The sequence below is a fragment of the Ursus americanus genome, chromosome 6 (assembly GCF_024610735.1).
Source record: "Ursus americanus isolate L20-20 chromosome 6, mUrsAme1.1.p, whole genome shotgun sequence".
Lineage (NCBI taxonomy): Eukaryota > Metazoa > Chordata > Mammalia > Carnivora > Ursidae > Ursus > Ursus americanus.
Genome location: NC_142132.1, coordinates 27,883,618 through 27,906,123, shown reverse-complemented (window position 1 = coordinate 27,906,123; position 22,506 = coordinate 27,883,618). Strand labels below are relative to the sequence as shown.

Here is a 22,506-nt window from a genome sequence, read left to right as displayed (position 1 = left end):
TTTCTACTTGTTGCATTTGTTTGTTCGTTCCTTCCTGTCTTATTTCAAGCTAGTCAAATATTTTTTAGTGATCCATTTCATTTCCTCTATTGGCTTCTTAGCTATACCTCTGGATTTCTCAATGGTTGTTCTAGGAATTATAATTTGCATCAAATTAGAATTAATAGTATACCACTTTACATACAATGTATGAACTATACAACAGTATAATGCCATTTACCACCCCATGCTGTCCTTTGTGTTATTTTTGTCATATATACTTCCTCTACATTTTTGTGGTAGTCTTAAAGTATTTCTACAAATTTTTAGATACTGCTCCCTTCAAAGAGAGGAGTTTAATACCTCTCGATTGTGGGCTTTCCTACTGACTCATTTCTAAACTACAAAATGTGGTGGTGGTGACAGAGTGTGATTTCCAATATTAAGTTGTAAGGACACTCAGGCAGCCTAATGGAGAAACCCACGTGGTGAAAATGAGGCCTCCTGTCAACAGCCTTGTAAGATCTAGAAGGAGATCCTAGAGCCCAGTCAAGACTGCAGATGAATGCAACCCCAGACAACATCCTGATGGCAACTCATCACAGACTCTGAGCCAGAACTATTCAGTTAAGCCACTCTTGAATTCCTAACCAACAGAAACTGTAAGATAATACATATTTATTGTTTTAAGCTATTAACTTTGGAGTTAATTTTACAGCAATAAATAATCGATGCAATATATTAGAATACCCATAATACAATGCTATTTTTGTTAAAAACAGTTGTTTTTTAAATAAAGAAAGAAAAGTTACAATGCTATTTTTGTTATAAACAGTTTTTTAAATAAAGAAAGAAAAGTCTTTCACATTTGCCTATATAACTACCATTTCTAATGTTGTGTATTCCTTTCTAAAGATCTGAGTTTCCTTCTGGTATCATTTCAGTCTAAAGAACATCCTTTAGCATTTCTTACAGTATTAAGTCTGTTGGCAACAAATGCTCCCAACTTTCATTTATCTGAAAATATTTTTTTAAGATTTAAGAGAGAGAGAGAGACCGCGCATGCATGCCGGTACAGAGGGAGGGGCAGAGGGAGACAGCGGAGAGAGAGAATTCCAAGCAGATGTCGAGCTGAGTGCAGAGCCTGATGTGGGACTTGATCTTATGACCCTGAAATCATGACCTGAGTCCAAACCAAGGGTTGGACACCCAACCAACTGTGCCACCCAGGTGCCCCTCTCTGAAAATATTTTTATTTCACTCTCATATCTTTTTCTACATATCTTTTTTTCCTCTGGCTACTCTTACAATTTTTCCCTTTAAGTTTGGTTTTCAGCAGGTGAGTACAATGCTCAGGTGTAGTTTTCTTCATATCCACTGTTTGAGGTTCAGAGTTTTTTGGATTGTGAGTTGATATTTGTCACTAAATTTGGGGAAATTGTGGTCATTATTTCTTCAAATATGATTTCTTCCTTGTCTTTTTTTAAAAGATTTTATTTATTTATTTGACACAGAGACAGCCAGTGAGAGAGGGAAGACAGGCAGGGGGAGTGGGAGAGGAAGAAGCAGGCTCCCAGCAGGGCAGGGAGCCTGATGCAGGGCTTGATCCCAGGACTCTGGGATCACCCCCTGAGCTGAAGGCAGACACTTAACAACTGAGCCACCCAGGCGCCCCTCTTCCTTGTCTTTCTTCCCATCTTTATGGGACTCCAATTAGACATATGTTAAACTACTTGATATTGTCTCACAGTCATTATAGCTTTGTTATCCCATCCCCAATCTTTTTGCTCTTGGCTCTTCGGTTTGGATAAATTCCATTTATTTGCCTTCTAGCACATTGGCCTCTTTTCTCTGCATGTCTCTCTTGCTCTCATAAAGCCATCTGGTTAATATTTATTTTAGCTATTGTATTTTTCAGTTCTAAAATTTCCATTTGGCTCTTTTTAATAGTTCCATTTCTCTGCTAATGTTTCCCATCTATTCATTAACTATGTCCATCTCTTCTTTTAAATATCTGAACACATTTACATCAGCTGCTTTAAATTCTTTGTGTGCTAAATCCATCATCTGGGACATCATATATCTTTTTCTCCATAGTATGGGTCACATTTTTGCTTGTCATATTTTTACTTCTTTTATTTCGGTAATTTTTATTGTATGCTAAATTTCGTGGGTTAAATGTTGTGCAAAGCCTGGATTACGTTGTTCTCCTTTAATGCGTGTTGAATTTTGATTTGATAAGCAGTTAAATTACTGGAAGATCCTTTTGATCCTGTTAGGTTTGGTTTTATGCCACATTGGGTGGGTCTACTTTGGTTTTGTCCCTGGTCTTAAGGTACAGCCTTTACTCTAGGGTGTTGTCCTCACTCCTAAAGTTGTCCTATCTGGGGTCCCAGATGAATGCCTGAAGTGCTCATCAAGGTCTCTCACTCTGGCTGGACTAGAACTCCAACACTTCTGAGCACTGAGCCCCCCTCAGGTGTCTCTGTTCGCCTCTCAGCCCCACAGCAGCCACTCTGTGTCAGGTCTCACAGAGTCTGGCCCTGTGCACGCCCGGCCCGGCCCTTGGCCAAGCAAGTGAGGGAAATCCCTGAGCAGATTCCTGTTCCCTATACCCACATGCCGCTCCCTCTCCTCCTGTAACCTGTCCTACAAATCAGCCTTCTTGGTAGCCCCAAACTCTAAGCTCTTCCTCCTCTGTTCAGTGAGACCATTGCTCCACTTCCCTGGGCTGCTTGGGAAAATGTCCCCAGGCAAAGAGCCAGGGTGAATACGGGGTTCACCTGGTGCTTCCTTTCTCTCAAGGATCACGGACCTGTGTTGCCTATTGTTTAATGCCTGAAAACAGCTGCCTCATGTTTTTCCCAGTTTTACAGTTGTTCACAGTGAGGGTATAAGTCTGACACTGGTTTTTCCACCAAAGACAGAAACATTTCATAGCATTTTGTATTTGCAAATGTTTCATATTCTAATCTATGAGTCGGAGAAGTTTAATATCTTTTTCTAACTCTAAATTTTAAACTCTCTGAATTTTGCATATGTGAATAGTAGGTTTTCCCATAATATTAGGAGGCAAGCACTGTAAAGATACAGCTCCTCCTCCAGTTTTCTACCATGTAGGTCCAGGAATCTCTCTGATACTACTGGGTGCAGGGAAGGAAGGGCTCCAAGGATGCCTAAAATTAAATTTTCCAACAGCCAGGCAGAAGGAAACTTAGAATAGGTAAAATATGACTTAGATAAATAAAGAAATATTCAGGGGCGCCTGGGTGGCTCAGTCACGTGTCTGCCTTCAGCTCGGGTCATGATCCAGAGTCCTGGGATCGAGCCCTACATCGGACTCCTTGCTCAGCAGGGAGTCTGCTTCTGCCTCTGCCCTTTACCCTGCTGGTGCTCTCTCTCGCTCTCTCAAATAAATAACATCAAAAAAAAAAAAAGAAAGAAAGAAAGATTTAGTGTCTTTACACCATAGTGCTATGAAATAAAATTGATAGCAGCAACACAGAACTAAAACAAGAACCAGTGAATCAGTGGCTCAGGGGAGCACCGTAACTGACACTTTGTTCCAACCCTCTACCACCACCTTTGACACACCTCTACAACTTTCAGTCATTTTTATCCCCATGTCTATTCACCTCTGTATTCATGCCTTGCTCAGCTATCTCTTGTGTTTATAATGCATACTCTTGTAGATCAAATTGTTATTCAAATTCATCACCATCTTTATAACAGAACTATGGATCCACACCCTTTGCGGTGTGATTACGCAGAGCCTCCCGCTGTGGGCAGAGTATAGCTCCCTGTCCCATTTCTGCTGGACTTGGCCATGTGACTTGCTTTGACAAATGGAGTGCCAGTGGAAAGGACATGAGCAGCAGCTTTAAACCATATTTTGTGGTTTGGCCTGTCCCCTTGTGCTCCAATAACCCACCACGAGAAGAGCATCCCCGGGAAGCTGCTGCCCCTTCAGCCAGGCCCCAGAATGAAGACAAGGGGAAAGAGACTTGAACCCAAATGAAAGCTTGTTGAGTTCCACCTGGCCCAGCCTACATCGGCCAAACTCAGCCAGACTTCAGACCCAGGAGGATGAAAGTAAATGGCTGTTGGGATAAACCATTGAGATTTTAAACTCACCTGTTGCACAGCCAAAAAAATTAAAATTAAAAAAAAAAGATGCAATACAGATGCTAGATGTTTTGCCTAGATGAGCTGGGCACCTCACTCTTCCATCAAACACACATAACTCTTATTATCTGGATAAACTCCTATTATCTTTTAAGATCCAACTCAAATAGTACCTCCTCTATGAAGCCTATGGGATTAGGCCTTCTCTTTTTTTTTTTTTAATGTTTTTTTATTATATTATGTTAGTCACCATACAGTACATCCCTGGTTTCTGACGCAAGGTTCGATGATTCATTAGTTGTGTATAACACCCAGTGCACCATGCAATACGTGCCCTCCTTACTACCCATCACCGGTCTATCCCATTCCCCCACCCCCCTCCCCTCTGAGGCCCTCAGTTTGTTTCTCAGAGTCCATAGTCTCCCATGCTAGGCCTTATCTTTTATACACTCTACAGGGCAAGGAGCCTTTTTGTCTATTTTATTCTCTGATGTATATCAAGCACGTAGAGCATTGCCTGGTACATCGCAGGCCCACCCGAAATATCTGCAAAATGAACGACTGAACACGCTGAACTGCTCTAAGTTATATACCAAAATATAATATCACATTCCCAATTATCACGTTATTCTTTCCCACAGAGCTGTATGGGGTCTCATAGGCCTCACTTCCAGGTCAGGGAGGGTTGGGTTTTGATTTTTTTGGTACTTGGAAGCATCTGAAATATTTGAGTAGGCAAGCAGATGCTTAGAATCAGAACTGGTTGCAAGTGACTGAGCACCCCCAAATAAAAGAGGGGGAAAGAGTGGTGGAGTGTATGTGTGTGTATACATATAATTTTTTTCAGATGAAGACAAAGGTATTCTAAGGAAAATCATTCTGGTTGTTTCTTTTCATATCATTTTTAAAAACAGGTTTATTAAGTTATAATTCACATACTATACAATTCATCCACTTAAACAATTCAATGTATTTTAGTATACTCTCAGAGTAGTGCAACTTTCACCATTATCAATTTTAGAACACTTTCACTGTCTCAAAAAGAAACTCCTTACCCATTAGCGGTCACTTTCTATTTCCCCCCAACAGTCTCCCCACCCACCCTACCCCACTTCCAGGCAACCAGTAATTGACTTTCTATAAATTACTATCCTACAAATACTCTGTATATATAAGCCTATTCTGGACATTTCGTATAAATTGAATCATACAGTATGTGGTCTTTTGTGACTGGTTTCTTTCACTTAGCATAACGTTTTCAAGGTCTTCATATCATTTTCAAATATAAATATAATTAGCTTAAAACATATGTAATAATTAAGAGCACAGACTACAAAGCCACACTGCCCAGATTTATATTCTAGCTCCATCCCTTATTAGAATGATATGATTTGAGGTGAGTTACTTAACTTCTCCGTGCCTTCATTTCCTCATCTGTAAAATGGATTTTATAATAGAACCCGCCTCGTAGGGTCATAGTGAGATTGAAATGAGTTAATATACGTAAGGCACTTAGAACAGTGCCTTACATATACTAAGCATTATGCAGGTGTTGGCTGCTATTATTATTATTATCTGTGTTAAAGAGAAAGGGATTGTGGATAGATATTCTCAGAATCCTTTTCATAGCTTAGGATGTGTTTTGGTATTCAAAAAATGAGTGTCTCAGTAGGAAGAAACAGGGAATGAGTGCTAATGAGTACAGGGGGAAGCAAATGTTCTGGGATTAGATAGTGGCTATGGTTACACAATTTTGTGAATACAATTTAAAAACCCCTTTCAATTGTATACTGTTTAAGAGGGTGAATTTTATGGTTTGTGGGTTATAGATCAAATTTTTAAATTGAGTGTCTTTCCTATTTCAGCAATCACTATACTTGAGGCAAAATAGTGAAGACATACATGAATATTCCACCTTGAAAAAAGTTAGAAATTTCAATAGCTTCCCTATTCTGCCCACGCAGCACCTCCCCCCGTGGTTTCTCCTGTGCTTCATGTTTTGTTTTGGTTTTAAGACTTATTTATTTGAGGTGGGGATGAGCAAACAGAGAGGGAGAGAGCGTTTTAAGTAGACTCCACGCTAAGCGAGGAATCCCACACAGGACTCAATCTCATGACCCAGAGATCATGACTCTGAGATCACGACCTGAGCCGAAACCAAGAGCCGGATGCTTGACCAACTGTGCTACCCAGGTGCCCCTCCTGTATTTCATGTTTTAAAAATGTTCTATACTTGTGCTTTATACCTGTTTCGAGCTGCGATGGAGGGTAAGTGAACAGTGTTTGATTACATGGACCTTACTGGACAGAGCTACAATAAAGAGCAAACTTAAAAAGAGAAATCACACCAAATTATATTAAGCAATAACTACATTCGTAACAGTGAAGAGCTCAGACTCTAAAATAAAAAGAGCACCGGGTTCAATTTCTGGCTCCACCATCTGTGAAGCTGTGTGATGTGCGACAAGTTACTTACACACCACTCTCAGCCTTAATTTCCTCATCTGTAAACTGAAGATAGTAGTAGCAATTTACTTGATAGGGTGTTAGGAGGATTCAGTCTGATCACATAGATAAAACATTTAATACACTTCCTGGCAAATAGTAAGTGCTCCTCTAGTTTGTAAATGTCAGCTATGAGATGATGATGGTGATGGAGGAGAACTGTCATTCATCGCCCAAACTGACTGTAACATACAAAATACAGATGAGGCAGCAACTTCTGGGTGCTGGCTCACTGCCCAAAATTGCTACAGTCCTCTTGAGAGGGGGAACAATGTGATTCTGTGGTTACTGGTCACAAGGACAAAGCAATTGACACCCCCTCTACTCTAAGCTCTAAATGAGCTGTGTATTCACAACAGACCCACAAGGATTTGGCAACAGTTCACAACGAGATCCCTGCTTACGGGTCCAAGGAAACCTTTGCCAAATGCTTTCCAGGGATTAGAAGAGGAATATAAAATTAATTTATTTACTCTTCGAAAAAACATTTAAAAAACCCTGAACTTCTATGGAAATCATTGACACTACTGTTAAATCCCTCAAATGTATTGAGCTTTTAAAAACTGTTCTTTCAGGCTAGAAATGTACAAATTTGACATCGCTGTTGCCCACTTTAGACCCTCAGCACCTGTCCTTCGGGACTACTGCAACGCCTTCTTACATGGTTATCTACCACGCTCCCGCCTTCTGTTCTGTTTTCCACACTGCAACTAGGATTATCTTTTTAAATACAAAATCCCCTCATTCTCTGCTGCTTGAAGCTCCACGAGGGGATCCCATCCAGCACTTGCAGAAGTATCTCAACCCCCTCGACAGACTGTACAAAGCTCATCCCGACCTGGTCCCTGCTCTCCCAAGTTCTGCCTCATTTCTAGACACTCCCCACCTACCACGCGCCTTCAACTCAAGCCTCACTAAGGTGCTGCAGCACTCTGCAAGGCACTATAGCTTTACAACTCACGTGAGTACAATCGAATTATCTAAACCCTGCTTTTCAAACACAATATCTCATGTGTGTGTTGTTGCTATCTGCAGTCAGATGTGAATGTGAAGTGATTGTTTTCATTGCTAATTGATCCCTGCAAGGAACAACTGTGAACTTTCAAACCACTCTAACACCTTGTGAATAATAAATATATTTTACTGTAAGCGTTTGGAGTTACCAGAAAAGAACACAGACCAAGTCTGACTCATACCTAGAGAATATAAGAATAAAGTCTGAACATACTGGCAAAAGTCAACACAGAGATTTCATTCCTTTATTGTTATCAAACCCTGAAAGCAAACCTCTTACTTAAAATAAGCAAGTTACTAGGAAGATCAGTAGGAGAAGAAAGGGATAAAGAAAGGGGGGGGGGAATCAGAAGGGGGAATGAAGCATGAGAGACTATGGACTCTGAGAAACTGAGGGCTTCGGGGGGGGGAATGGGATAGGCTGGTGATGGGTAGTAAGGAGGGCACGTATTGCATGGTGCACTGGGTGTTAAACGCAACTAATGAATCATCGAATTTTACATCAAAAACCAGGGATGGTATGGTGACTAACATAATATAATAAAAAATCATTTAAAAAAAAAAACCAGGGATGTACTGTATGGTGACTAACATAATAAAAAAATATTAAAAAATTTAAAAAAAAAATAAAATGTAAAGGTTGGGGGGATTGGGATAGGCCAGTAGGGGATTGGGATAGGCCAGTGATGGGTAGTAAGGAGGGCACATATTGCATGGAGCACTGGGTGTTATACGCAAACAATGAACCATGGAACACTACATCAAAAACTAAGGATGTACTGTATGGTGACTAATATAATAAAAAATTTAAAAAATAAAATATAAAGGTTAAAAAAATAAGCAAGTCGCCTTATAATAAAATTATTTAAAATAAATTCATCACGTCTTTCTCATTCTACATTAAGATTTTTAGCCTTGGTTTATTAACCACTTGGCTTTAAAACTAGATGAACATACTGACATTGAGATACTGTATTCTTACACTCTCGAAGTCACTGAATACATAAAGCCACACATCGCTTCATACTTCAGCAATTTTCATTCTTTGTACTTTAATACCAACTCACTGCCCTGCACAACGATCACAGCTGACTAGCAGGTCAAGGCAACAAGACTACAAGAAATTTAAGACAAAACTGGACTTCTTCATGTCTACAGTGGTCCAGCTATCACAATTACTGATTAACATCTAGGCGGCGGCAGCAAAAAGAACTAGTAATGAAAGAAAACTAAGGGTTTGAAAAACATACGTATTAGCGTCATGCTCCACAGTCCAGCCAGCTGCTCGAGAACACAGGACCCCAACAGCCTCTAACGAAAGTCTGGTTTTCATGTAAACTCATTCTCCTCTTACCTGACCCTTCGGGGATTCTGTTTCCTGCTAAGCAGATCTAAACTGTAAGACAATAATATCCCAAGGAGGTTCTGGCACTGAGCCCCAGAAATCCTTAAAGCAACAAACACTGTCTAAAAGAAGAAAACCAGACTACTCACTCCCTTCTCTGTTCTCCCCCACTAACTCTAGGGAACACAGAAATGCCTTGCCAATTAGAAGTTATAAAATTCTTTCAGAGGCAAAATATTTTGAAATACAGATGGTCTGTTGATAATGTCATACCCTGTCACCTGGGATGCTTTGGAAGACTCCTCAGAAATTACCTCTGGGCCAGACCAAGCAATATGTGGGCCAGTGAATCCTTTCTATTTATGGAAACTGAATAACTTGGAACCCCCTGTAGTGACTGACAGGTTAGAAGGGGAACTTAACTCACAATAGGTCAAAAAAGTTAAGTCAAAAACCATTTTAAAAATGCAGCATGTAAGACACCTGGCTGTGTAGTCAGTTAAGCGTCTGAGTCTTAGTTTCGGCTCAGGTCATTATCTCAGAGTCCTGGAATCGAGCCTCCCATGGGGCTCCGTGCTCAGCATGGAAGCTGCTTAAGACTCTCTCTCTCTCTAATATTTTTTTAAAAATCCAAAATGTGGGAAACTATAAGATAAAAACCCAGTTTCTTCAATAAAATAAATTATAACCAAAAAATTAAAATGAAAAAGGAAGGGGGACGTCTCAGTTAAAAACCACTTGAACATTAATCTAATGCAGTATGTGCCCATTTCTTGGGTCCTGATCCAAACAAATCAATTTTTTAAAAAACTGAGACATCTTTTTAAAAGGGGGGTGGGGGCGCCTGGGTGGCTCATTCGGTTGAGTGGCTGCCTCGGGCTGGGGTCATGATCTCGGGGTCCTCAGATCAAGACCCACATTGGGCTCCCTGCTCAGCGGGGAGTCTGCTTCTTCCTCTGCCCCCCCCCAACTCATTCTCTCTCTCTCTCTGTCCCTCTCTCTCAAATCAAATCTTTAAAAAAAAATTCCCCATCCCATTTGTTTCAATTTTCTATATTTTTTAAAGATTTAAAAATAAAAATAAAAAATTAAATGGGGAATTTTTTTAAAGATTTTAATTATTTGAGCGAGAGAGAAGGAGAGAGCACAAGCAGGGAGGAGGAGCAGAGGGAGAGGGAGAAGCAGACTATCCGCTGAGCAGGGAGCCCAACGTGGGGCTCGATCCCAGGACCCCGGGATCATGACCTGAGCAGATGGCAGACGCTTCACTGACTGAGCCACCCAGGCGCCCCACAAATAGGGAATTTTTGAACACTGACTAGCTTCTTTATTATACTTAGGAATTACTGCTTTTTTTAGGTGACAGTAATGGTATTTTGTCGCATGTAAATAAAAGGGAAGTCTTTTTTTTTTTTTAATCATTAGAACCAGACGGTCTACAAAAATGCAAAGAAGGTGGGGCACAAAAACAGCGCAGTGTATACATCTCCAATTGAGTGTTGGATACAGGGATGTTCGGCTATTATTCTTTATTCATTTCTGCAAATTTTGAATACTTCATTAGGAGAAAGGTTGAAAAGTCAAAGCATGCTCCCCGGATGGAGTTTCAGGGCCCATCCGTTCTGGAGGTGCCGACCTCTCCGGCCGTCTGCAGTAGTCAAGGCAGGATCTGGAGAGGAGGCCTCCCAGATGGTTTCGGCTGCAGGCAAAGTCCTGCCATGCTCTCCACGACTCGGAGCCCCAGTGAGTAATGCGGCATACGTGAGACAAGGACAGTCCTCAGAACCCTGTGACTCTGCGTCACGCCCTGTCTTCAGTCACCTGCTCACCTGAGGCCTACCACATACCGCACGCTGGTTCGGAGCGTGGGCCTCGGAAAGAGACAGATGTGGGTCTGAATTCTAGTTCTACCACGTCACAGCAGCCTAACTTCCGGGCACGTTTCTCAGCCTTTTTTTTTTTTTTTTTTTTTAAGGAGGCTCCACACGCAATGTGGGGCTTGAACTTCCGGCCCTGAGATGAAGCCGGGGGCGCCCCTCTCCACCAATTTGTACCTTAATTTCTCCATATGTAAAATGAGGATTACACTGGCGCCTTCCTTATAAAATCATTCGGAAGATTAAATGAGAATGCATTAGCACAGTGACTGGCTAAATTATTAGCGGCCATTTTCTATTAATAGCGTTGTTGTTTTATGCTCCTTTCACTTGACTTTAGACCATGCGTGCAACCCAGTAAAATGAAAGATGAAATAGTCACAATGGTAATTAACAGAACACTTACTGCTATCCTTATTGCTGCAGGAAAGGGCGTCTGAGGAATGTGTGAGGACAGCAGGAAGTGGGCACATTACAGTAGATTAACGGGTACGGGTGCATTTGGAACAGACTAGAGGGCCAGGCAGCGGAGTTTAGGATTCGCCGGGGGCAGTGGTGGGCAACAGGTGCCGAACAGTAGAGCAACGAACGGCCGTGAGTCCGACGGCAGTCTGCGCAGGGTGAACGGGTCCTGGTGCACTTGCGGCCACGTAGTCGGTCTTCTCGGCCCATCGGGCGCACCACGATCCGAGCCCCTGCTTTACGGCGCAGAAACCAGCCGCGCGCAACAGGACTGCTCATCGTGGCCACCCTGAACTGGATCCAGGCGCGGCAGCGACACGGCTCCGCGTGTACTGGGGTGGGAGGGAAGAATAGACTAGAAGGGGGCAGGACGCGGGGCGTGAGGCTGGGGAGTTCAGCACAAGCCGACACATCCGTGGCAACTTTTCCTGCTGATGGCGCAGGTCATTTATGCTCAGACAATCCCCTCATGAAAACAAAGCAGAGTGTGCGCCCGCCCGGAGCCCCCGGCGAGGGCGTCAGCAAGGATTATTCTCTCGGGGGCCCCGCTCCCACCGCGTGCTTGTCAGCGAGACACAGGCACTGACACCCCTACCTTCAGAAACCACGGCCTCCGCAGGGGCTGCTAGAGCAGGTGGGGAGAAATGAGCTCTGTGGCTGCGTGGATGGCTAGGCTCACAGGGTCAAGGAGGAAACAGCATTCTACCTTATTGAACCCACGCATTTAACGGAGGCTAAGAACTTTCCTTCTTCAGCCCTCCCTTAGCTCTCCCTGCTCTGTATCACAGAGCTACCTCTTTACAGAGGATTCATCCTAGGGCTTCACTAGTTGAGAGCACAGTCTGTGCCAGGCTCCTGCTTGGGATTTATCAGTGAACAAAACGAAGATCCCTGCCATTGGAGAACTTTCTCCCAGAGGGATGGGGAGGCCAACAACTGTTTAGGAAGTGACAGGCGGGTGTTAGGACAAAATATGGAAGAAAAAAAAAAAAAAGCAGAGCGAAAGGATAGGGAGGGAGAAGGGGGCGGGCCATGGGATTTGGAATCTTCCCGTTGACAGGAATGTTAACCTAGGAGTTCTCATTTCCTGCTATTTATTATCACTCCCTCACCGCTCACCACACGAGCAGGTCCTGAGGGAAACAACTGCATTAGGCTTATTTCAGAGTCAAAAGAAGATAAATTACAAGTATTTTCTCCATACTTTTCTTTTCGGAAAGTGGCCTTAAGAAGGGAAAGTGCTAAATGAACCAAAGCAAGGTGACCTCAGACAGACTTGTCCTCCGCTTCTCCTGCACCAAGCCAGTCTTTGGTCCAGTAGCATCTGGGCTACAACAATTCCCTAGATACAGTGAGGCTGGGCTGTCTGTGCCCGGCGGCTCCCACGGGCACAGCCTGCTCACTGTATCTAGGGAATCAGCCTGCATTTACCCCACACCTTGAAGTTATTCGTATCTTCTTGCTTTTTTTCAGAGGATCAATCAAAGCAAGAAGAACAAGAGCTGAAGGTCTAACCCTGAAAGAGGAAGGGTGATACAATTATAAATAGCCCAAGTTTAAGTGCCTTCTCTTCATCCACACACATGCCCCCCATACACACACTAAAAAAATAATAACAAAAAAGAGCAAGAAATAACCCACGTTTTATAGGCTGGTGCTAAAAGTCAGGATGAAAGAATTCCCTTTCTGTATTTTTTACAAGTTTTCTACAATGAAGATGTATAATTTTTATAATTAGGAAAAAATAGCTAGTTAAAAAAAACAAAACAAGACCCAACCATATACCAAAAGAGACGGCGATGAGAATCAGCTGCCCGACACCCCCCGCAGTTCCGGTGGCCACGGACCTCCCAGCTGAAGCATCTCAGTATTTTGTGAGATCTACTTGGATAAGATTTATACCTGGAGTGGAGACTGATCCACAGATAAACGAGCTATAATTTTACATATCTTCTATTTACACTCGTGCTGACGACCCCAGGTGTGATGCTGAATGTGGCTCTCACCCTTCACACCAGCTACTTAAATTCTGACTCTTAACAGGAGAAAAAAAGCTGATCTAATGGTGAAATAAGCTGATATTGGATCATGAAACGTTTACCATAAACTTATATAAGCAAGGTTCAGAACTATGAAGACTCCTACGAATCTTTTTTTTTTTAAAGATTTTATTTATTTATTTGACAGCGATAGAGACAGCCAGCGAGAGAGGGAACATAAGCAGGGGGAGTGGGAGAGGAAGAAGCAGGCTCATAGCGGAGGAGCCTGATGTGGGGCTCGATCCTAGAACGCCAGGATCACGCCCTGAGTCGAAGGCAGACGCTCAACGACTGCGCTACCCAGGCGCCCCACCTACGAATCTTCTTTCGCCTGAAACTTCATCCTAGCGCAGGCTGAGGATTCAGAATGAATCCTCCAGATGCCACCTTACTTCTCTGGAGACAAATCCTGACGAGGCTTAATACCCACTTACGACGAAAATGCTCAATAAACTAGGACTAGAGGAGAACAGCCTAACTTGACAAAGGCTCATCTAAAACCTAGAACACACAGTGTACGCGACAGACAGACGTCAGACCCGTTCTCTGCAAGACTGAAAGCAAGACAAAGACGGCCACGAGCGCAGCAACTGTTCTGACGTCGTCCTGGAAGTTCTGGCCGGTGCTGTAAGGAAAGACGTGTAAGGATGGGAAAGAAGCAACAAAACGATCACTTTTTTCCAAGAATTGTGATTAACAATAGAGGGGAAGAAAACGCAGAAATCAACTATTTGAAAAAGACGGGGAAGAAAGGCTGTCGGATACAAGATCGGCATGCAATAAACACTATTTCTCTTAAACTACCAACACTCAACTAGAAAATAGAGACACGAGTCATAATAGCAACAAAACTATGAAATACTTAGAAATTTATTTAACCAAAAATACCTTCCTAGACCTTTATGGAGAAAATTTTTTAAATTCTAATAAAGGATTTAAAAATGAGCTGATGAGGTATTTAGGGCTAAAAGGGCATGATGTCTGCAACTAACTCAAAAGGGTCCGGAAAAAAAAAAAAAACATGCATAGGAATGTAGAGAGGGTGTAATAAAGCAAATATAGCAAAATGCTAACATTTGGTGAATCTAGGTGAGGAATATACAGGAGCTCTTTGTACTAACCTTAGAACTCTTCTGCTAGTTTTAAATTATTTCCAAATAAAACAAAAATTCTTTTTAAAAAGTGCTGAATAAATGGAGAGACACATTACATGCTTTTGGAGGAAATGAGTTAATATCAAAAAGATGTCAAGCTTCTCCCAAATAATTTATAAATTCAACATAATCCAAATAAAAATTCCTTAAAAATATAATTTTTGAGGAATTTATAAGCTTAATTCCAAATTTTATATAGAAAAATAATGGTCCAGGAATAGCTAATTAAACTTAAAAATGAAGAACAGAGATGGGGCACTTGCTATACCAGTCATGAGAATGTATTATAAAGTCATTGCAATAAAACATGAAGCAGTAACTGACAGACCAATGGAACAGAATAGAAGCTTAGAACAGACCAGTATATCCATGGAAACCACAGATGAGAAAGTACCACAGCTCAATGGAGGAAAGCATGGATGTTTTTGGAGATATTATTGGAAAATGTGCCTCATTAAATGAAGAATAATCAGACTGGATCCCTAACACCATATGCAACGTGGGCTCTAGATGAATTAAAGAAATTGCTATCACCCAGGGATTGAGAGGGGCTTCTTGAAACTCCACAAGTATTAAACATGTCAAAGAATGTATCTGATTACAATGAAATTAAGAATGTTTCTTGATCAAAGGAAAACAAAGAGGGGTGCCTGGGTGGCTCAGTCAGTTAAGGGACTGACTCTAGGTTTCAGTTCAGGTCATGATCTCAGGGTCCTGAGATGGACCCCAAGTCAGGCTCCATGCTCAGCAGTGAGTCTGCTTGAGATGCTCTCTGCCCCTGCCCGTCTCCTGCACGGGTACACGCGCACACACACAGACACACACTCTCCAATAAATAAATCTGTAAAAAATAATAATAATAATAAAGGACAAAGACAAAATTAACAGATGCCCAAATAGAAGACATCTGCAGAATCTTAGTGTGAACAACGCAGATAGCAACTCCAATAGAAAATGGGCAAAGGTATGAACAAGCAATTTACAGAAGGGGCTCTATGTATAAGAGACATTTGCAATCCTTTGTAAGCAAAGAAACACAAATTAAAATGACAAGAGATCACTTTGCACCTACAGACTAGAAAAGATGGGGGGAGGGAGCGGAGCACTGGTGGGACGGGAGGGGATAGGAACCCTCCAACACTTCTGGCAGAAGAGAGGCTGGGGCAGCCGTTGTGGAGAGGAATCTGGCACTATTAAGTCAAATTCATTATGTGCCAGCCTATAACCCAGCAATTCCCTTCTGAATACATATTATGCAGCTTTATAAGTGGACAGGTACGAAGATGCTCACTGCAGCAGTATGTACGTTAGGACGTAGGGACAGCTCGAGTATCCATCACACAGACAGCAGATACGTAAAACTGCAGTTTGAGCACATGGCATGGGGCATAACGCATCAGTCAAAAACAGAGAATTAGGGGTGCCTGGGTGGCTCAGTCGTTAAGCATCTGCCTTCTGGTCAGGTCAGGATCCCAGCGTTCTGGGATCGAGCCCGCGTCGGGCTCCCTGCTCAGCGGGAAGCCTGCTTCTCCCTCTCCCACTCCCCCTGCTTGTGCGTTCCCTCTCTCGCTGCCTCTTTCTCTGTCAAATAAATAAAATCTTTAAAAAAAAAAAAAAAAAAACCAGAGAACTAGATGTACACAGAGATCTTCAAAACAGCCTTTAGAGAAAAAAGCAGCAAAATGAGATACAGCGTTATAAATTAAAATACATATAAAACAAGCAAGAGGCTATTCAGACAAAAAGAAACACATGACATGCATTAGAATGAGTACCTGTGGGACATAAGGTGAATGGGAAGGGAATTAAAAGCAAAAGAAATCCTTCCGACTCCTTCCATGTTAAGAAAGAAGAATTCGAATGACTGATGATAAATATAAAATTAGAATTGTTTCCTTCCCCAAAGTTTCCAACCTTCCTAACAACAAAAGCTATTTGGCTGCCAGCTCTGTTGATGAGTAACAGCTCTTCACCCTTTTTCAAGCAGGAAGAGAAAATTCAGGGATCAGCAGAGTACTACAGGGATCAGCAGAGACTATTCACGAAACAGTGCTTTTGTTCCCATGACCTGCCAACCTGCCTGAAAAGACCCGATTACCTCCTGATTTGGAGTGATTCGGCTACAGGCGAGTCCGAGTTAAGTTTCCAGGTCATCTGCAGCTGTTTACTTTTAGAACCTCTTCGCATGCAATCCCCTGGCCTCCCTGTAGAAATTTTCACACTACTCAGAATTTTAAAATTCTAGAGCTCGAAGGGACCTGGTCATCCCAGAGATGAGGAGACTAAGGCCCCAGGAAGAGTTACACGGTTTAGGGTACACAGCTAGCACAAAAGGGAAGGTCTTCCTGACTCTGTGCCTCGTCCCCCTTCTGTTCTCGCCCAGCAGCCAGAGTGACCCTGTCCAACTGAAGTCATCATAAGCAACTCTGTTCAAAACCCTCTAATGGCTTCTTCCCCCTCACTCAGAGGAAAGGTCAAAGTCGTTACAATGGCCTACACTGATGGCGCCCCTTCCCGCTCCCCCCGCCTCTCCTCTGCCGTCACCTCGCCCTCACCCGCCTTGGCACTGCCCTAGCCGCTAGGACCTCGCCAGCCCTCACACGTGCCCAACAGGCTCAGCATCTGGGCCTGGAACTTGCTCATCCCTCTGCCCCCCACCCTCCCGGTCTCAATTCCTTCCAGTCCTAGATCAAAAGTGATCTTAGCAGAGGCCTTCTCTGACCACTCCGGAGGTATCGAGTCAGTCCTGCCCAGCCCGTAGTTCCCCGCAGCACGGTGAGCATGTGACGGTCTACCCATTCACGGTTTTGTCGGCCCCCACCCCACCACAATGCTGTCACGCATCCGCAGGGCTTTGTTTCCTTCACAGCTGTATCCCCAGCACCCAGAATAGTGCCTGGTAGACCCAGGTGCTTAATGACCCCGTGGTGAATGAACAAACCAGAAGTGCAGACTGCAGCCCCCTAGCACAATGCCCTATTTGCCCTGCTGGGAGCCCTCGGTTCTTGGTGATGGGGTTCTTGGGTAAACCCGAACATCTAAAAATAAAAGAATACATTTTAGCTACTCTATGCTTACTTTATCTCCTCTGGCTGACTTTTATAGCATCAAGGATAAAGCACCCAACCAAAAGTTAACACTTTTGGTTTAAGGGCTCTTTCATTATAGAGCTGTTCTGTGACCTGATTTTATGGCTATTACTTTAGGTTTCTGCCTTTCCAGGAGAAAGGCTGATATCTCATAATTTTTTTATCTAAGGGAGCTCTAGGCCCAACATGGGGCTTGAACTCACAACCCTAAGATCAAGAGTCGCACGCTCTACCAACTGAGCCAGCCAGATGCCCCTGGGATCTCATAGTTAACACCTGACCCACAAGACTACGTTAGCCAATCTTGAAAATTAGTTTATCTAGATGCTATCCTAAGCTGAGCATAAGAAACTATTTAATATTAATTGGATTGTTGTGAAACTTTTCATACGTAACTCTGAATTTTCAGGATGTTGTAGCTAAAAACCAAGCACAGTTGAGAATTTCAGAGCAAATTATCCTGTGACAATGCTATGCTGTCGGTAAGTAATACACTGACTTCAGAAACAATAAATGTAGAAAATGATTCAAGCCTTCTACCAGGCAATAGGTATGCAAGTCTCCATTTGCATTCTATTGTCATTGCTTTTATTATTTAAAAAAATTCCAATATAAAAAGCATCTGTAATTTCAAAAATCACTGAAGTATCTGAAATTTGAAAAAGAGCTTTTTGCTTATTTGAGCCCAACACTGTAAAGTGGGAGGGTTGAGAACAATAACACACTTGAAGATCCCCTAGGCGTCCTGCAGACAGGATTTCCTTCTGAGGCAGAGATAAGCCAGTTTGCTGGCCCTGGAGCGCTCCTATGTTGCAGCCTCCAAGTACACGAAAGATAAAAATCTAAGCGCAGTCCACTTAACCCTTTTTCAGAACCAGAGCCTCATGGAGTCTTGCATGTTCTAAAAATGAACACACACCGTTAGTTTTTAGGAGATCATAAACTGTGACTCAAGAATTATGATTTGCCATATTCTTTAGGGGAAGAAAAAGTAACATAAGCTGAATCAATGCTTGCAGGAGGCTCTGAATTGCAATGTGGATGAAAGAGGAACGGGAAAGGGTCTCTACAGGAAAGAGGGCCACTCTGAAAGAGCCGGAAAAAAAGAAACAAGAAGTGGGAAAACGCTCTGCTCTGGGGCTGCAAGACAAAATAAATAATTTGCACATATTTGGACAGGCTGTCTATAAAGGTGATTATTATATCTCGGCCGAATACACACACAATAGGAGCAGTATATGAGAGACATCACATTTCCTGAGGCAGAATGTTCTCAGCTTACTGCAAAAGTTCTCTGTGCACCCCACACACCCCATTCCCAGGTCAGACTTTAGCTATCCTCACAAAACACTCCATTCCAATCTCTGAATTTAAGTGAATTTAACACTGAAGTAATTTGAAAAACCACTTTTCACTTATGTTAGGCCAATGCTGATAATGTGACTTGTTTCATTAAAACTTTTGACACAATGAGTGACATGTTTCAAATTAACATGTAAAATCAGGAGCTCAAAGGGGGCTAGAAATCCTTTAATTCAATAATTTAGAGAAAGGTGCTGAGGGATAAACTAACTTGCTCATCACCTGGAATCTATTCCTGGTGCCAAGCTAACAAACACAGCGCTAAGAAAGCACACCTGTACGCTGCCAGGTACAACCAGGGATTAATCAGTCCCACTCTCCCCCTGGAACTCAGCTATGCAAACAATTGGAGCTAAACTATGCTCCAACCTTAAACATTAAGCCTACCACTGGCTTGCCACATACCACAGCATTACTAATTAGGAAAAGTCTTTCGACACAAGATATACATATTACTGTAAAACAGGCAAGTTACCAATATAACAGAGTAACGGTGCGAGAGCCCTTCATTGTCGCCTAAATGAGACAGACAATGAAGGATAATGAGATTGCATTTAAAGGGGGGGGGTTGCTTTTAAAAATTGACTCTACACCCCAAGCATTCTCCACAGCGCCTCATGTCCAGCAGACCTGGCCATTTTGTAACCCCACTATTTCTTTATGCAACTGACAGCACCGTCACCCACTTCAAGGTTAAGTGCTTTGAGAAACTGATGCCTGGTGGACATAACTACCTGTGGCAGGAATGCAGGTGTCCGTGGGTAACAGCAAAACTCCGGCATAACCAAACTTGCATCTCTAGCCAAACAGGTCTTGCTCTTGCTTCGGAAATCATCCCTCCCTGCCTCCCAGACACAGAACCACGGACTGCTAGACCGACTGGATGGGACTTTGAGCAAGCCAGAATATTTCTTCATCTGTAAAATAGGGGGGCTGGGCTAATGCTGAATTCTTTTCCAGCTCTCCGAGTCCGCCTCATTGCCCGAGTGGCAGGGCGGTGCAGGGAAAAGAGCCCGGGGCTTGACACCGTTTAAAAAGCCCACGTCCGCATCCCCCTGACTGCTGGCCGCCCGGCCTCTCTCCCCGCGGCGGGGCCCTCACAGGGCCGGACCTGACCGGGCTCCGAGGAGGGCCGGCGCCCCTTACCTCCTGCCCCCCTCCCCGGGGGCTCCCGGCCGGGGCAGCGGCCGCCGCGGGGCAAGGGTGGCGCAGGCCCGGCAGCGCGGCGCGTCCGTCTGGGCGCGGGTCCCCTCCGCCCGCCGCCCAGCGTCCGCGACCCGAGCTCCCCGCCCGGCCTCGCCCGGCCCCTGACCTGCTCTCCGCCGCCCAGCGGTCCCTCGGCGCGGCGGGCTGCTGCGGCCGCCCGTCCCGGGCCGCTGTCACCTCCGCCCCTGGAAGCGGCGGGCGGGCCGATCCGGTGTGACTCAGCGCGGCCGCCCCGCCTCCTGCCTCCCGCCCAGGCTTCCGCCTCTTACGGCCGCGCGGCCCGGGGGCGCCTCGGGCCCTGCGCGCCCACCTCCCGGCGCCCGCCCCGCGCTCGCGCCCCCTGCCGGCCGGCCCGCCCCGCGGAGCCAGAGGGGGCGGTGCTGCGAGGGCCTCTGGCCGGGGAAACTGAGGCACGGGTCACCGCGGCCCGCCGCTCGCCAGGCGCTGGGCCTTGCGTGCCGCTCTGGCTATGAGCGAGTCCCCGGCCGCGCACGGCCCTCCAGCCCAGAAAAAAGGCGGACTTGCTCCGGGAGAAGGCCCGCTCGGTTCCCGGCTGCGCGCGGTGCGGTCCTCCTTCTCCCCGGGGCGGTTCTCTTCATCGCAGCACGCCGTGTTGGCGTTCGCTTCTGGCCGTCCCGCGTTTCCCGGCGGAAAGTCTCTCAGGCCCGCTCGGCGAATGTAAAAGCGAGGAGCGACGGAGGGCGAGAACCGGGCAGGGCCGGCGGGATGCGTTTAACTTGCCGCGAATGCTCGCAGGGCTCCCTTTGCCGCTTAAAGGCCGCGGGGTCACTCTGCGGGCGTGTCGTTCGAACGTGTCCCTCAAGTTTCTGGGCTCTCCCTAGCAGGGGGCGAGGACATTCCAGTCTCGCCCTGTATGTGCGTGACAGAGAAGCCTCTATTTCAGGAATGTTCACGGGATTTCCTTTCTCCTGGTGGTAAAATACACGTAACGTAACACTTGGCGTTTTAACCATTTGGACGTGTATGGTGGCATTCAGGACATTCACGCTGTTGTGCAATCACCACTACCACCCATCCCCACAGCTTTTTCGTCTCCGCAGACTGAACCCACAGGACTCAAACACCCACTCTCCATTTCTCTCCGCCCAGCCCCCCGCCCCCGCAATCTCCATCCCACTTTCTGTCTCTATGAGTTTGACTCCTCCACATACCGCCCATTGACGGAATCATGTGTTTGTCATTTTGTGAGTAGCTTCTTCACTTAGCAGAATGTCTTCGAGGTTCGTCCACCTTGAACCGCGGATGAGAACTATTCCGTTGTGTGATACAGCCTTCTGTTCATCCATCCCTGTGTCAGCGGACTTGTGCCATCCAAGGTTTGCTTCCACTTCTTGACCGTTGTGAATCATGCTGCTATGAACAGGGACGTACAAGTATCTGTTTGAAACCCTGCCTTTGATTCTTTTGACTCTATGCCCAGAAATAGAACTGCTGGATCACATGGTGATTCTAGCTTTCATTTTTTGAGGAACCGCCATACGATTCTCCTCCTTTGCTGTTTTGCTGCATCTGAACATTGTGGGCAGAAAACTCTCTGGTAAAATATCAATATTCTGCGTTTTGACAAAATTGTTAACAAATGCTTCATTTGTCTGTAAAACAGTGACTTTTCTTCCTAAGAATAAGTAATTAACACAGCAAATTTATTGCCTTTATTTTTGAAGATACTGTTACTATTCCATTAACCACAATTTTGTTTTTTCTGCATGTACTTTTGTAATGTTTCTTGGACAAAGAGTTGAGTATGTCCTATGAAATCAGGATTAAATAAAAATTGAGCATTTCATTTTAAAGATGTTTATTTTTTTTATTTTAAAGAGAGAGACTGTGCAGGGGGAGGGGTAGCAGGGGAGGGAGAGGGAGAGAGAGAGAGCCTTGAGCAGACTCTACCGGAGGGTGAGCCCCAGAAGGGGCTTGATTTCACCACCAAGATCATGACCCAAGCGGAATCCAAGAGTGGGTCGCTTAACCGACTGAGCCACCCAGGTGCACCTCTTGTATTTCTTTCTTTTTTTTTTTTTTTCAGGTTTATTTATTCCAGAGAGAGTGCACAGGGAGAGGGAAAGGAGGGAGAGTCTGAAATAGACTCTACAGGAAGCATGGAGCCCGGAGCCCACCCCGGGGCTGGATCCCAGGACCCCAGATCACTACCTGAGCTGAAACCAAGAGTTGGAAGCCCAAACAACTGCACCATCCAGCATTTCATTTTAAAAAGAAGAGACAATTTTGAATGTCTTAACATACACTCAAACCAACCTGAACTTTTTTTTTAAGATTTTATGTATTTATTTGAGAGAGAGAGAGAGAGCAAGTGGGGTGGGGGTGGTA

General features: G+C 44.4%; 1 protein-coding gene across 2 annotated transcripts in view; it reads right to left on the bottom strand.

Annotated features, from left to right (window-relative positions):
• Positions 1–21,549, bottom strand: part of DNMBP (dynamin binding protein) — a 105,815-nt gene extending 84,266 nt beyond the window's left edge. Inside the window, exon 1 of one of the 2 annotated variants that reach the window (XM_045784319.2) lies at positions 20,264–21,549. The gene's annotated coding sequence lies outside the window, so the exon portion shown is untranslated. Of the gene's footprint in view, positions 1–19,685; positions 20,145–20,263 lie in introns of those variants that run through there. The other variant, XM_045784336.2, reaches the window with a different exon arrangement.
• Positions 21,550–22,506: the final 957 nt, after the last annotated feature.